This window comes from Sorex fumeus, unplaced genomic scaffold (assembly GCF_029834395.1).
Source record: "Sorex fumeus unplaced genomic scaffold, SorFum_2.1 ptg000015l, whole genome shotgun sequence".
Lineage (NCBI taxonomy): Eukaryota > Metazoa > Chordata > Mammalia > Eulipotyphla > Soricidae > Sorex > Sorex fumeus.
Genome location: NW_026606072.1, coordinates 11,447,064 through 11,464,344, shown reverse-complemented (window position 1 = coordinate 11,464,344; position 17,281 = coordinate 11,447,064). Strand labels below are relative to the sequence as shown.

The 17,281-nt window shown below is 38.5% G+C and overlaps 1 non-coding gene across 1 annotated transcript; it reads left to right on the top strand.

The window, feature by feature from the left end:
• Positions 1-6,295: 6,295 nt before the first annotated feature.
• LOC130021467 (U6 spliceosomal RNA) lies at positions 6,296-6,402 on the top strand. Its single transcript, XR_008792167.1, has one exon. It is a non-coding gene; the product is annotated as a U6 spliceosomal RNA (small nuclear RNA).
• The last annotated feature ends 10,879 nt before the right edge of the window (positions 6,403-17,281 follow it).

Sequence of the window (17,281 nt, the reverse complement as noted above, 5' to 3'; positions counted from 1 at the left end):
TTCAGATTTTTAAAAAAAAATTTTTATTAGTGAAACACCATGAGGTACAGTTGTAGACTTACAAATTTTTGTGCTTGAATTTTAAGTTGGGCAAGTTGTCTTGAATTTACCTGGTGGGCCACGGTAGCCACTGGATTTGCATAGGAAAACAGGAGAGGCAGAGAAAGAGGCGTGAGATAGTCAAAGGTTAGGATGCTATGAATGAAGACTTTGAAGATGGAGGACCCATAAACTAAGGAATGTCAATAGCCTTGAGAAACTGAATTCTCTCTCAGTCTTCTAGACGGAATTGAACTCTGCAGAGCATCTTTTTTTTAAACACTGTCTTCCCGTTGTTCATCGATTTGCTCAAGCGGGCCTAGTAACATCTCCATTGTGAGACTTCTTGTTACTGTGTTTGGCATATTGAATACTCTCGGTAGCTTGCCACGCTCTCTGAGAGGGGCAGAGGAATTGAACCCGGCTCGGCCGGGCTGGCTGTGTGCAAGGCAAATGTCCTACCGCTGTGCTATCACTCCATTATTTATTTTTATAAAGTTGTTCATTATGATTTATTACGTTCAATATTCTAACACCAATCCCACCACCATTACACCTTCCGACCCCCATTATTTCCCAACCACCACTCAAGCCTGCCCCAAAAGGAGGCCCTAAATAATTTATTTTATATTGCTTGCTATGAATAACTCACTAATAATAATAATCGTTTTTAGATCAAAAAAGATTTCCTTAGAAGAAAGTGTGTGAACATTGTTGTATCTCACCCTGGAGCCACTAAACCCTTGTATAAGAGATTACTGACATGTTGTTACAGGTTACGCCTTGTGTGTTAGTGTTTTCTTAGTTGAGAATGGTTGTCTTCTACTTTACATCTCATTCAATGTAATGTGATACTCCAGGTATATGTGGTGTAGAGTTTGAGAGGTCAGGAATTCTAAAAATGTAAATGGAGTGATACAAATGGAGTTAAATTTTTAACTAGATGGTGACTTTGGGGTTCAGAATCATCTCTTCAGCTTGTTGATCTCTTCTGAGATTTATTTTTGAATCTCTGAATTATGGCTGGTTAATGAGCTTACACCAGAGTCAGTTCATGGGCATGGATGCCAGGCTCCCTGAAGAACTGGGGGATGTGGGAAAATAGCCCATCCCTGACTCTCTGTGAGCTTTCAGATATTGGTGACAAAACCCACATACCTGTGTTTTTCAACAAACTCATTCCTGGATGAGGCTATGCCTGGTCTGTTGAGTCCAGCCATGAGCATTGAGTGTGGAGTTTTTGGCTGCCCAGGCTCTGTTTGGGTGGGTGATGGACTCACCCACCCCCATCCAGGGTGTCCTGAATATGAGATTCAACTTGGGCACTGTAGAGTCTTGAGTTTAGCATCTGTGAGACCCATTCTGTACTTCCACCTCTGGAAGTAAGGGAATAAGTTTCTGCTGTTTTAAGTCACTGGTATCAGTAAAATTTTTTGTTATGGCATCAATGAAAAATAATACAGTGGTCCCAGTGTGCTAAGAATTAGGATTCAGTGTTTTCTAAAGTAGAAGATACTTTAGGAAAGTATCTCCCCCTCCAAACCCATAGGGTAGTACTAGATAGATTTAGGAATTGGTAGTAACCTCATGTGTAGCTGGAGTTAGGATGCTTTCTGTTATTTCATGTAAAGAAGGAGTGACAGGCACTGAGTAATTTTGTTTCTGAAAAGGGGAAAGTAGGACAAATATGTTTGGGAAACTCTGGGTTATTTTCTTACCTCATGTTTTGGGGTCTTCAGACATTTTTAAAGGTTTTTATTTAGCCTAGCGGAAGGTAAAATAACTATGCTATTTTCTCCCCATTCCAATAAAAACCAAACGAAAAACAGAAATCATAAACTTGAGATTTTTAAAAAAAACAACAGCAACACAAAACAGCTTACCATTCTAATGACTGGAGTTTACAATCAGATGTAATTTTATTAAAGCAAAGTAAAGCGATGTTTGTGTGAAGATATTGTGACTCAGAAATACTTCTCTTAGGTCAGGGTGATAGTACAGTGGGTAAGGTACTTACTTTTCATATGGCCAACCTCAGTTCTATCCCCACCAGTACAGAACTCCTCCAGGAGTGATCTCTGACCTCAGAGCCAGGAGTAAGCCTAGAGCAGAGCTGGGTGGCGCCCCAACACCACCACCAACAAAAATTATCTGACTTCGGTTACTTTAATTCTTTAGTTTATTGTGCCTTGAACCAACCATGATATAATAATACAAATATAAATATACATTATAATATAATGCCAATATTATGACTGGTAGATATTAGTAAGAAATATGACCATAATGTCTAACAAACAAGAGAGCCATGACCTTAGCAGAAGGAAGTTCTCCTGGTTTACTATTCAATTTCTACATGGTACTGGAACAGGAAAGGTAATTTAAACAGAGAAGTATTTATCTGTCTTTATATATCTTCTCTCCATGTACACCTACTCACCTTCTTATTCTTTATCACTTTAGAGGTGGAGGAAAACCAATTGCTTAAAGGACATTATACAAATATTAGGCTTTCAATGCTAAAATCTTACACATTCAAAGTGAGTGAATGGGTAAATGATTTGACTTGGCAGTATCTTTATAGCCAAATGACCCTATTTTTTAATTTAGGTTAAATATCCAAATAAAATGTCACTTATGATATTTCCTTTCCTACATGATTTGATGGTTTGTACAACAGATATTAAATGGCAAGTAAACGGTAAAACATCTCTTGCTTTGAGAAGACATTGTGATGTGTTCAGTCATCTTATAAAATTTGTTGTCTTCTCCAAGGGTCTTGAGTATGCCATAGGAAAGTAAGGTACTTTCTTTTCTCCAACCTATTTGACAATTCACATTTTATCCAATATGAGGAGGGATTCTTAACATAATGCTTATTATAAGAGATAAAATTGTACAAAAATCAATCTGTATTAATCAGAACAGAGGAACTGTTTTTTGTATGAGAACAGAGGTTACTTTTTTTTGTAAAATCTAATTAGAAAACTCTAAGGGGAGAGCTAGTAAAAATGATTTTTTAACCTTATGACAGAGGCAATTTCAGGATAAAGCCCTTTGATTAACCACTTTTTAAAAGGGGTTTTGGTCCATCATGACTTTGATTTTTATATGAATTGAGAGGCAATTTGATGAGAAAAGAAGGATGTGCATTTGATCCTTACCTTATTTACTCACATCATATTTTGATAGCAAAATTCTGACCCCTTGGTGAGGCACTAAACCAGGAGCACTTTCTGGTTATTTACAGCTCTGGTTATATGATGTAAGACTAAGAAAGAGCAGAGTCAGGGGCAGGAGCAATACTATAGTGGGTAAGGTGATTGCCTGGCATCCCATATGGTCCCTCGAGCACCACCAGAAGTAATTACTGAGTGCAGAGCCAAGAATAACCCCTGGACCTTGCTGTGTATAGCCAACAACAACAAAAACAAAAATACTCCAAAGAAACAAACAAGGAAGAAAGGAAGAAAGGAAGAAAGGAAGAAAGAAAGAAAGAAAGAAAGGAAGGAAGGAAGGAAGGAAGGAAGAAAGAAAGAAAGAAAGAAAGAAAGAAAGAAAGAGAGAGAAAGAAAGAGAGAGAAGAGTTTCATACAGGCACACAGAGGAGAAAGTTGCTGGGAAATTCTTTCCAAGGCTCTGTCAAAGGATCCACAAAGTGAACTCATAAGTAATCGTCCTGTTTTTTCACCTTTCTTTAAGCAGTTGTAGGGAATAGGGTTGAGGACATTTTTGGAAACAAAATGTATTTGAAGAATAGTGTCAGTTTGCTAAATTCTTGATATTACACTGAGAAACGTACGCTAATTTCTCTTTTTTGTTGTTGCTGCTATTGTCTGAGTATGAGCAATCAGTTTGATTAAAATGTGTTCTTCCCTTGCCACCAGTTAATCTGTGATTGAGTCATGAGAGACAAATCACTTAGAGAGTATTATAAGGGTTCTGCAGTGACAACTATTATGGATCTGTGACAATTTCAAGATAGAGAGGTCTGAAGTAGGAATGTGTTATTGCTCATAATACAAGAGTATTGTGGAAGTTTTGGGAAATGGCATGTATCTTTTAATTAGGTATCAGCATTAATAAACAGCCTTTTCAAGATTCTTATAAATCCATGGTATTCATCTTTGTACTTGTGTATAGAACTTTTTGCTAGACCTCCTACTCAGTCTTAACTAGTCACTTCTGTGATAAACTAGATATTTCTGAGAAAAATTTTCTTTTACAAACAAATCAGTTCTACCTTTCCTGTGATGCAAAGCCTGTGTCTGAAGAGTGAAAGATTGTGAAAGAAATGCACAGAATCCATGTGCCTTGTCTGCACTTGGGTTCTACATGGGGCTGCCCTCGATGAACTGTGCGATATCTATTTTAGTCATGCAATTTTGTAAATTGGACAAGTCGATGTCTGCTCCATATAGCTCATAGGCCGGTTATAGACAGGCTGAGAAAATATCTAAGAAGTTTGTTGAAAGTGGGGTATCTAATAATCGATTTTCATGATAAGGGTGGAAAGCCAACCTAATGGAATCCCACAGTTTATCAAGTCAATACTTGAAGAATCAGCACCAGGACATCTAGAATTCCTTGTTCAAATGCAGTGTTCAGATCACTGTGCACTTTTCAGTGCTCATAGTCAAGGACGAGTCTAAAGTTCTCCTAGAGCTATGATTAAACAGTGCTGACATAGAGTTTGTTGATTTTTCACAGATATTAGAGAAGTTATATGGAGATTATGTCCTGTTAGAAATGCAAAAAGTGCTTATTAAAGTATATTGTAAACCATAATGCTGGAAAGGAGGGGGAGGGGAGAGAGAGAGAGAGAGAGAGAGAGAGAGAGAGAGAGAGAGAGAGAGAGAGAGAGAGAGAGAGAGAGAAAGCCTGCCATAGGAAGTGAGGTGGGGGGCTGGAGGGAAACTGGGGACGTTGGTGGTGAACACTAGTGAAGGGAAGAGTGTTGAAACATTGTATAACTAAAACCCAATCATACAAAATATTAATCCCTGAGAAAAATAAACTATATATAAAAGTGACTAAGCTTAAATTAAAATAAGAAAAAAAACAATAGACTGGAAACAATGAGAAGCATAAGTCAAGACCTGTTAAGGATGTTGGAAATTAGCCTAGGGGCATTAGTCCTGCACTTTAATGGGTGATATTTAAGCAGGGGTGGATAAAATCACATCAGTGTAGGGTAGAGGTCAGTTATAAGAACCTACAATAAAGATGGTTCCCCACTAAGTATAGTACTAAAAAACTTCAGATCACAGAGGGAGGGGGCAGAAGTGCTTTTTTTGTGTGAATTGAGAAAAAAATATTTTTCTGGTGTTTCCTAAATTCCATACCACAGACCATAAGTTTGGAGATGGCAACCATTTTCCCGTTAAGACCTCTGGAAAATTAGCTTAAAGAGCTGATAAATTGGTTGTGTCTCTAGGCAGGTACCAGAAGGAAACAAATCCTCTCTGGAGAATAACATATTAAATCAAGATTTCAAAGAATCCCTGCAGAGAATTAAAACAAAACAAAACAAAACAACCATGAGCACACAGCTTAAAAGTAACAGAAAGATATTTGAAAAATAAGCTATGATAAACAAGATCCTGCATGCTTATCAACAAATAATAAAACCAAACTTTCAAGGAAAAGAACTCTGAAATATTCAGAAAATGATAGAAATACAATAATCATGTTTTAACAAGGTCCAAAGAAACAACAACAACTAAAGACATTGAAAGATCAAGGGAATGTGTCTATGGAAAATAACAAGAGCTCTTTGAAAAAGAACCAAAAGAGGACTTTCAAACATTTAAAAAAAACTACTCAAGTTGGAATGCAAGTTTGACAGCAGGTGAGACAGAGTAGAAGAATGTAGGCTATTTACTGAACTGAAGCAGTATGCTAAAGAAATTTTTAGAGGATGCATATATAAAAACAAAGAGATAAAAGATATAATGGAGAGGTTTAATACATATTGCAGCAATAATTTTTAATGTCTGAACCAAGTCACTGGGCAATAATATATAAATCAGGAAGAGGAGGTAATGGGAGTAAAACCATTCTACGATCTTGTCCTTTTTTGTGTATGAGAGAACATTATAAAGGCACTTATTTCCTTTATACACTAATGAACAAAGTAAGCTTTAAAAAATTGCAAGGTAATCAAAGAATTGAAGTAGAGTTTGCATCTTCTAACCTAGGACTGGGAAAAAAAGAATGAAAAAGAAATAAGCCTCTGTCTTAAGATAGCAAGGTAGTGCTCGCTTCGGCAGCACATATACTAAAATTGGAACGATACAGAGAAGATTAGCATGGCCCCTGCGCAAGGATGATACGCAAATTCGTGAAGCGTTCCATATTTTTCTCCCATTTGACCCAGCAATACCACTCCTGGGAATATATCCCAGAGAGGCAAAAATGTATAGTCGAAGTGACATCTGCACTTGTTTGTTCATTGCAGCGCTCTTTACAATAGCCAGAAACTGGAAGAAACCTGAATGCCCAAGAACAGATGACTGGTTAAAGAAACTTTGGTACATCTACACAATGGAGTACTATGTAGCTCTTAGAAAAGATGAAGTCATGAAATTTACATACAAGTGGTACAATATGGAAAGTATCATGCTAAGCGAAATGAGTCAGAAAGAGAGGGATAGACATAGAAAGATTGCATTCATCTGGGGGATATAAAGTAACAAAGTATGAGATTAATACCCAAGAATAGCTGAGATCAGCACCAGGAGGATTACTCCATAACTTAGAGGCCAGCCGGGTATCCTAGAGGAAAGGGCAGTTCAGATAGAGAAGGGAGCACCAAATAAAGGATGTTTGGAGGATCCTCCCAGGAGGGGAGATGCATGTCGAAAGTAGACTATGGACTGAACATGTTTGCCACTCAATGCCTCTTTTGCAGACCACAACACCCAAAAGGAGAGAGAGAACACAGGGGATTTCCCTGCCACAGAGACAGGGGGGATGGGGGGATGGGGGTGGGAGGGATATTATCCATGGTGGTGGAAAATGGGCACTGGTGGAGGGATGGGTATCTGATCATTGTATAATTGAAACCAAAGCACAAAAAATTGTAAATCTACAACTTTAAAAAAATAAAATAAAATAAAGGGAAAAAAAATGGAAAAAGAAAATCTAAAAAAAAAAAAAAAAAAAAAAAAAAAAGGGCGCTGGTGGAGGGATGGGTACTTGATCATTGTATAACTGAAATCCAAGCACAAATTTTGTAAGTCTGTAACTGTACCTCATGGTGTTTCACTAATAAAAAAAAAATTAAAAAAAAAAAGATAGCAAGGTAGTAGGAAAAACAAAAAAGAATATAGAAAATATTGAGGCAAAGATGAAGCACAGAATGAGACAGAGCAAAAGACTGTTTTTCTCAGCAGGATCATGTGGAGTTCCTGGGTCAGGGCTGTACCTCCTTGCTATTCCTTGGTGCCAGTGGTGACATGTTCAGGTTTATACCAGATGAAAAGCTGTGTCTGCAGCACCTGCTGGAAAGGCCACAGAGCAAGGACCACGAGTGGGGCTCCTAAGACCTTGGGGGCTGGAACAATAGCACTGTGGGTAGGGTGTTTGCCTTGCACGCAACCAACATGGCCGACCGGAGTTCCATTCTTCTGCCCCTCTTGGAGAGCCTGGCAAGCTACTGAGAGTATTGAGCTTGTATGGCAAAGCCTGGCAATCTACCTGTGACATATTCAATATGCCAAACACAGTAACAAGTCTCACAATGTTACTGGGCCTGCTGAGCAAATTGATGAACAATGGGAGGGCAGTGACAGTGATGATATTTGGAAGTGCTTTGGAATCAGTTTTTCGCTATTAGACCACTTGGAAGAACATGGTTTATACTACAAAGCAACCTCGCATCTTTGCTTTATTTATGTACTTTTATTTTTTTCCTTTTTGGATCACACCCAGCGATGCACAGGGGTTCCTCCTGGCTCTGCACTCAGGAATTACTCCTGGCGGTGCTCAGGGGACATATGGGATGCTGGGAAAACAACCCTGGTTGGTCACATGCAAGGCAAACACTCTACCTGCTGTGCTATTGCTTCAGCCGCTATGTACTTCTTCTTGCGTGGATTATTTAATATAATGTAAAATATCTGTACTAAATCACATGCATTGTTTGGAGAGAAAAACAAAATATTTCCAAGTGATACATCTCTGGAAAGTGTAAAAGCAGTTGACCCAAAGAGAAAATTTCCTGAACAGCGTGATGAAAGATTATTTAAGAATTAAAAAAATTAAAAAAAAGAATTTCAAAGGTTTATGAGCTCCAAATATCGTGCTCTATAACTATATTTACTAAATATATATTTTTGAAAAGTAACTAACAAAGTTAAATCAGAAGCAACAACAACAAAAAACCTCTACAAGCAGTAGAAAGTTATCTATTTTAGTAATCACATAAATGTAAGTGTGGTTAGTTCCCTAATTAAATGCTTCAAGCTGGATTAAAACATACCACAATTTTATTTCAAGAAACATATTTCTTATACTATTTATAAATAAAGAACCAAACAGAATAAAGGCATACTATGAGACCTGTCCTGAAATATAAGGCAAAAATGAAAGTTGGTGTAGCTGTACTAACAAGGTAAAAGATGGATACTGGTACAAAAAGTGAAAAAAAATTATACCAGACAAACAGGTAATGTACTACACTTCAGAAGTTTCAACTTTTTAAGAGGCTATTTGGAATCATTTGTTATTTAGAAGTAATAATGTATATTGAAAATAAATAAAATATAAAAATTGGACAAAACATGAGCAGAAATGATCAACTAATTACCATAATAGGAGATTTTAATTCACTTTTTCAGTAATTGAAAAAGAAGACAAATAACAAAAGGATATAGAATATTTGAAAAATATTTCATAATATTTTGGTTAGCTAATAATTTTTTTGTAGACTTTTTTATGGATGGCTTTTAGAGGAGTTTTAGGGTGATGACCAAATTGAGTGGATATAAAAACTTTCCTGTGTGTCCCTGCCCACATACACCTAGCTTTCACTCACCAGTAGCACAGTTATTACAACTGATAACTCTACACTGATATACAATAATTACTAAAAGTAGCCTATACTAGTTTGCAATAGGGTTCACGTTCCATGTTGCATGTTATATGGATTTGGATGCCTATATAATGGCATGTCCAATTCCTTATCTTTTGAACTCTGTTCTCAACAATTGGAGAAAAAAAAGCTATATATTTAAAGTATTTTTTCTTAGCTCATGGAATATTGGCAGAAAATGAACCTATAAAGCATATGTCACCAAATTTCAATGATATTTTCTATAGACTGTTTTGTCTGACCTCACCTTAGAAGGGCTAAGGAGGGATACTCATGTAATGATGTTACAAAGGAGCCAAGGCTTTTATCTCCATTTTTAAGTACCTGGTTTTATTTAGGAAAACTGGCACAGTTCACTTTTCTTTTTGAAGATAGTGTGAAATATTAGATCAAAGAGAAGAACTTATTTGTAAGAGAGACAACGTGTGAAAAAAAAAGGTGCTAGAAACTTTTCTGTCCTATAGTAGTGTTATCAATTTCTGGAGTCCTTGTGCTCCAGTGGTGTTTTGAATTATCACAGCTTTGATGCTCTGCAAAGCTGAACATTCCATTCTTTCAGGCTGTTTGAAAGAGTTGCTGCTTTTTATTGACCAATATTGTAAAAAGTAAAATGGAACCAAGGTAAGATAAACATTAGTATATGAAAATCCTAAAAGTATAACCCCCAAGGAGATTTTACTATTTCTCTAATAAAGCATCTGTTATTATTTATTCTTTTTTTAGCCACACCTAGGAGTATTCAGGATTTACTCCTGGCTCTGTGCTCAGGGATTACTCCTGTTGGAGCTCAGGACACCAAATGGGGTCTGGGAATTGAAGTGAACCCAGATTGGCCACATGCAAGACAAGTGTACTATCTTTCTGGCTCCAGACATCAGTTATTATTTTAATCTACTTTTTTTTATTTGTCTTTTAATATTTAAAAATTATATAAAGTATTTCACAATATTTGATTATATTTAATATTTGAACACCAATTCCACCACCATTATACCTTCCCACACCATATTTAGGATATTTCCATCCCAAATCCCAACCCCTGCCTCAAAGCAGAACCAAAATAATTTATTTTGTATTGTTTGTTATGAAAAACCGCTGAAAATTCTCCAAATTTTTTTTTCCTTAGATGAAAGAGTGTAAAGATAGTTGTATTTTACCCAGGGGCCATTAAGCCCATCCTATAAGAGATCACTAACATGTTAAAGGTTGAGCCTTGTGTGTGTGTGTGTGTGTGTGTAAAAAATTTTTATTCCTCTAAGATTGGTTGCTTCCTAAATTAACCCCCTCAAATGTGGTGTGGTACTCTTGGAGTATGGATGGGGTGAGGTATGAGTTGAGTTCTGGAGGTTTTCGGCTGCAGGGACTGGGTCCCTTCGGGAAGGGAGGGGTCTCACCTGACCTCCTCTGAGGCATCCCAAATGAAACAGCCTGGTGCGGGGTCTGGAGGCATGGTTATGGCATTTGTCATGTTATGCTCCCTTCTGGGAGAGAAGGACAGTGCGCCAATCTACATTTCTTAATTTAGAATTTCATCACAGTCAACTTGAAAAGAATTACGTTGTTGAAATAGATTTTAGTGCAATTCTTCAAATGAAGTGTTTCTCACTTTTTTCTTTTTATTAACATTCTACAAATAGCATTTTGTCTTTGTACTGCTCTGACAACTTGATGTAAATTCTCTAATCTTAAAGCCTTTCCAATTTCATTTTCTTTAAACATTAAACAGAAGACTAACTAGAAACACTTCTTAAATTTTTGTTTCCAATTGTTTAAAAATTTTAAGCATAGATGTTAAAGCCAACTTTTGATTACCATTAGTTGATTATTCTAATCCTCAGATTTTTTATTGAATATTTTTATTGAATTGAGATACAGTTATGAAGTTGTTCATGATTGAGTTTCAGTCGTATAATGTTCTGACAGCTATCTCTTCACCAGTGCTCATTTCCCACCATCAATGTCCCCAGTGTTTTCCTCCCACCCCACCACTCCTTACTCTGCCCCCTGCCTTACCCCCTGCCCCTGCCTCTATGGCAGATGTCCCTCCCCCCTCGCTCCCTCTTCCTCTTATTTTCCTTCTATGCACTGTGGTGTGCAATACGGTTACTGAAAGGGCATCATGTATGTCACCTTGCCTCTTTTCAGCACTCAGCTTTTGTCCAGTGTGATCATTTATCACTTCCATTTCATAACTACCAATCTCTGTCCTAATTTCTGTCCCCCTTCCTTCCTCTTGGTGGCAATTTTCCTACCATGGACTAGCCTTCCTGGCCCTTGTTTCTGAAGTCTTTGGGTATCATTCACATACGATGTATGCTTCTTTTTAATATCCCACAAGTGAGTGCAATCATTGTTTGTTCCTCTCCCTCTGACTGATTTCACTCCTCATGACACTCTCCATGTCCATCCAGGTATAACCAAATTTTGAATTTATTTTTCCCACTGCTGCATAGTGTTCTACTGTATATGTGTACCCAAATTTCTTTACCCAGTCATCTCTTCTCCGGTGCTTGGCTATTGTGCCAAATAATAGATTCTGACTTTTGTGAATAGTGTTGCAATGAACATGGGAGTGTAATGGCTTTCTGCAATGTGCTTTTGGACCCACTGGGGATATTCCCAGGAGTGATATTGCTGGGTTGTATGGAAGCTCAATTTCTAGTTTATTTAGGAATGTCCATAGTGTTTTCCAGAAAGGTTAGCTAAATCGGCATTCTCACCAGTAGTGAATGACTGTCCATTTCTCTATGCGTCAACACCAGTACTGGTTGTTCTTTTTGAAGTATGCCAGTCTATGTGCTGTGAGATAATATTGTAGTTTTGATTTCTATCTCCTTGTTGATTAGTGTTGTAGAGTGCTTCTCCATGTGACTTTTGGTCATTTGGATTTCTTCTTTGAGGAAATTTCTGTTCATCTCTTCTCTCCATATTTTGATGGAGTTGGATGATTTTTTTCTTTTGGTAAACTTCTACAAATGCCTTATTTATCTTGATATTAGCCACTTACCAATGTTGGGTAAAAAAATTTTCCCATTCCATGAACTGTCTTTGTATCCTGGTCATTGTTTTCTTTCAGGTGCACAGGCTTCTTAGTTTAAATTAGTTCCATTTGTTTATCTTTACTTCCACTTGCTTAGTCAGAGGTGTTTCATTCTTCAATAATCTTTGGTTTTAAAAAAATTTTTCTGCTCTTTAGCATAAATAAAAAGTAAAGGCCCTCCCGTTGTTCATCGATTTGCTCGAGCGGGCCCAGTAACGTCTCCATTGGAGATTTTGTTGTTACTGTGTTTGGTATATCGAATACATCACGGGTGGCTTGCCAGGCTCTGCCGTGTGGGCGAGATACTCTCGGTAGCTTGCCGGACTCTCCGAGAGGGGCGGAGGAATCGAACTCGGGTCGGCCATTAGCATAAATAGTCCTATTAATATTTACAAATATTTACAGTTCCATTAAATTTAACAATTAAACTTTTTCATTGTAAAAATATGAAATGATTATTATATAGAAAAAAATCCAGTAACAATCACGGTCAGGGTCACGGTGGCGCAATCCGTTAGCGTGTGGTACTTGTTCACTTGTCATCCCATTTAAATCTTCAATTTTGCTCAAGCGGGTACCTGTGATGTTTCCATTCCACCCTGTTGTTTGCTAGTGTAGCCCAATGGCATCTGCTCACTCCAGGAACACGAAGAGCCTTAAATCGTTTGTTCAGGGTTTTGATGAAGAAACTGACCATCTTGTGGCTGGGCGGCCATGCATCCTTTTGACGTCCCATGGAGTTCTGTTGGTGATAGCTCTAGTCCAGTGGTCGCTCCAAATCGCATTACATGTCCAGCCCATCTGATTTTCTACACCTTGGCAGACAAGACAGTGTCCCTGATTCTTGATCATGGACAGAGGTCAAAACTCCGGATTCTTTCTCTCACTTGAGTAAAATGTGATATTCCAAGCATAGCTCTTTAGATTCCTCTTTGGGAGACCTGAATAGTGTTGTCGTACTCTTTTCATGGGGTCCAGGTCTCTGAGGCCCTGTTAGTTTAGGAATAATGGTAGAATCGAAAAATGTGCCCAGAGTTGGAGATTCTTCATCCTCTTAACAACTTCTTTGATGCTGTTGAAGGCGTTTCATGCTGCTCTCTTCACTCCCATTTTTTCTCTTCCTCCTGTGAAGCTCTGGTGCCAAGTGGTTTCTCATGTTGAGTTCTCAACCCTGGTACACATAGCTGCTGCATTCGGAGATATTTGTTACATTGAGAGCAAATAGAACGTCAGGGACTAGTTTGTTTTTCATGAACTTTGTCTTGTTGAGATTCAGCTGCAGTCTGACCTTTCCACACTCACCGTCGAAGTCGGCCTGCATTTGTGCCACTTTGCTTATGTTTAGTGTTATTAGAACAATGTCATCATTGAAGCGGAGGTGGTATAGTTCCCAACTGTCTATCTGCACTCCCATTTCTTCTCATTCCTGTCATCACATGACGTTCTCAAGGGTGGCACTGAAGAATTTTGGTGAAAAGGTATCACCTTGCCAAACTCCTCTCTTTACTTCGATGATCACTTCCTTGTAGAATGGTGAGATCCTGGTGGTCAATCCATAATACAGCTCACGGAGGATCCTGATGTACTGAGCTAACATCTGAGCTCGCAAAGCTGTGCAGAGAAGTGATAAAGGAAGACTTCAAAGAGAGAAGAGCAGCAGTGTTGGCAGCAGTGTTACGGCAGAAGCCAGGAAAAGTATTTGCAATGCTTGCCTGTCCTTCGCCAACTATAAGACCAAGATGACTGCCCTCCAATGTCCTGATGGATCTGTCACATCTTCCAGAAGGGTGATGGAGAAGATTATCCACTACTTCTACTTCGATCTCTTTGACAGCCACATCCACCTGCCCACATACCAAATTCCGCAGGATGGATATATCATCCCCAATGTTCTCCCTTCTGAAGTCCAACACGCCATTTCATTGGTAAAGAAGCACCCGGCCCAGACAAGGTCAGACCCAAACTCCTGAAGAATCTGCCACCAGTACTCGTCAGTACACTGCCTTGGCTCTTCACACGCTACCTGTCTGAATGCAAGGTTCCGTCCCAGTGGAAAACCAGCTGGACTGTTATTATACATGAAGTGAGACATCTATGACATCAGCAACTATCGCCCATTATGCCTGTTGTACATCATCTACAAGTTGTTCACTCGAGTCATCCGAAATAGAATAGGCAGAACACTAGACGAAGGACAACCATGCGAGCAAGCCAGGTTCTGAAAAGGATTCAGCACAAACGACCATATCCACATGTTGAGCAAGCACATTGAGGTTTCGGGAGAGTTCAAGATGCCGCTCTGTCTAATGTTCATCTATATAATGAAGACCTTTGATTCTGTTAATACGGAAGTGGTCATTGAAGCCCTAGCCTAACAGTGTGTTCAAATTCAATACATTATTTTAATACAAATTCAGAAAATTATAGTTTAATTTAATTCTCTAATTCTATATGTTCAGTTAAACCATTATTTTTGCCTGTATTAAATATATTAAGAAAGATAAAATGTGAACCTCATGTTATATAAGAAGTCACTAAGTTCAAAATGAAGTAGGCAAGTAAAATTCATAACACAACCCAGACTTGTTTGAAAAGACAAGATTTAGTCTTGAAAAAAATTACCCTGCCACTTAAAATCCCATTCTGAGATCATGATGGCCAGGAGTGAGGCCCTGCTAAGACTGAACAAAACCAAGAAGGCCCTCCTTCTTGACAACCCTGTAGTAATTACTCTTGGTCCACTCTGCAATTCAGTCACCTTAGAGAAAAGCACTTTTTACAATCAGCTCCCCAAAGCAACTCCCTGAACTCTGGTCCAGAGGGAGCTTCACCCAGTCTCTGCAGTTGCTGGGACATCATCATCTCTCAAATGAACTCCCCTTAAGGGTACGCCTTTCCTATGCTTTAGGGGTTCCCATCTCTCTCTATTTTTGTAAATAAACCTATTATTGTTATTATTTGGTGGGACACTTTCAAATGGTGTTTAGGGAGTTGGGGGTCTACTCCCTGTGGTACCTGGTCAACTGGGTTTAATGTTTTAAATTAGGGCCCAAAGATGAAGAGCTGCTTAGTGGTGCTGAGGACTGCCAGGACCACCCTGACAGTTCTCAAGGAGAATCCCCAGTGCCATACCTGGCAGTGCTCAGGGCATGTGCAGAGTTGTGATTCCAACATAGCCCTGGTGCATGCTTTGTCTCTTAGCCACCTCCCCAACCCCATTAGTTCACTTCACTGTCTTCTTGGGACATTTTCTTCTGAAATATAATGACAAGATCCTGCTGAAGACTGGTAGAGACTAGGATTGACCTCCCCAGGGATCAGAGCCTGCACTACCCACAAAAGGACAGTGAGAAACATAGAGAAAGAAGCAACGGGTGTGAGAATGAAGGGAACAGAATGAGCATGCTGTTTTGTTATGTGGGATGGTGATTTCCTAAATTCACTCATCCGCAGAGATCCTGGATCAAAATTTTCCTCCTTTAAAAGTCAATTTTCTTCCAAATGTTTGGATTTTATAGAAAATGTTAGTTAATTTGATATGAAATTAATTGAGACATCAAAGCTATAAGGATGATATAAAGACATTGTTTTTTTTACGATTTTTTTGGATTTTATTTTCATAAAGTAGTTCACAGTAGTTCGTTATAGATTATATTCAAACACCCACCCAACCAGTGAGCATCTCCCCACCACAGTAAAAGGGAAGTGTGTGAAGGTTGTTGTGCCTCATTCTGGGCCATTTAAGCCTGTATACACAAGAATACAAGCAAGTATGTTAAAACCAAACACATGTGCTACTTTCGGTACAACAGTGAGCTAGATTATAAGAGGTTCGGGAAATACTGCATTGCTCTCTTCTGGGAGCTTTATTTTATAGTCTCTGGATCTTGGCCTTTTATGAGATTATATGGCACCTGGGGACTGGTTTGTGGGTGTGACTGCCAAACTACTGGAAAACTGGGGACTTTGGTGGAGGTGACCCAAACCTGATCCTAGCAGGCTTAGAGATCTCAGCCCCGGGTCCTGCATACCTCGGTTCCTCTGTCGGTTTCTTCAGGGCGAGGCTCGTCTGAGCCTACGGAGAGAAGCCTTGAGCATGGCTGTGACTTGGTTCTAGAGGTTTTCAGCTGCTGTGGCTCAATTCTTTCATTTTTAAAGTGTGACATCAGGACTGAAGATTTCTTTTGAGCTGGTAGAGCTTCAAAAATCATTGCTTTTATTACAGACTCCTTGATAGACTATCCACTTTTGCATGTCCCTTCAACATACTGTAGGAGATGTAGTAATCCAAGAGCAACACAGAGACAAAAGGGAAGACTTGATGTATGAAATGTCTTTCTATTGATTGGCAAAAACTGTTCATCTTGAGAGTCTAATTTTCAGCTGAGAAAAGCTGATTCATCATAAGAAATAGACTTCTGTCTGAGAATCAACAAAACCTAAAAGTACTTATATTTTTGCTTTATCTAAAGAATTTGTGAAGAGTGTGTGCTCTGTGTTCTGATGAATCGAGGGGCTAAGCTCTTCCCATTTCTGCTTCCTACCCAGGCTCTTCTTTGTCCCATTAAATTCTAAGTGTTTCTTTATAAATTACTGAGGATTTATAAGTATTTTAGAATTTTATTAGCTTTTTTTTTAACATTCCTTGAATCACGATCACAACCATCCTGTTGTTCGTCGATTGCCTCGAGCTGGCACCAATAACGTCTCCTTTGCCCTGGTCCTGAGATTTTAAAAAGTGCCATATTCAAGGCTCTTTCAGGGTTAAGAGAATGAGACCCATCATTGTTACTGGTATTTAGCATACTGGGTACACCACGGGGAGTTTGCCAGACTCTGCCGTGAGGGCAGGTTATGTTCAGTAGCCTGCCAGGTTGAATTCCTTGAATATTCAGAAGAAAAATTTATGTTCAGCAGATAAAATTTAGCATGTACTTCATTGATTTTATTGTGCTAATTTCTCTATTAAAATAGTGTTATATAAAATCTTCTACTGTAATTATCACTATATTAATAATTTATCATTGTTTTATCATAAATTTATTTTTCCATGTATTCTATATCATTTTATTTAGACTTTGGGACTGAAATTTTTTTCTTGGCAT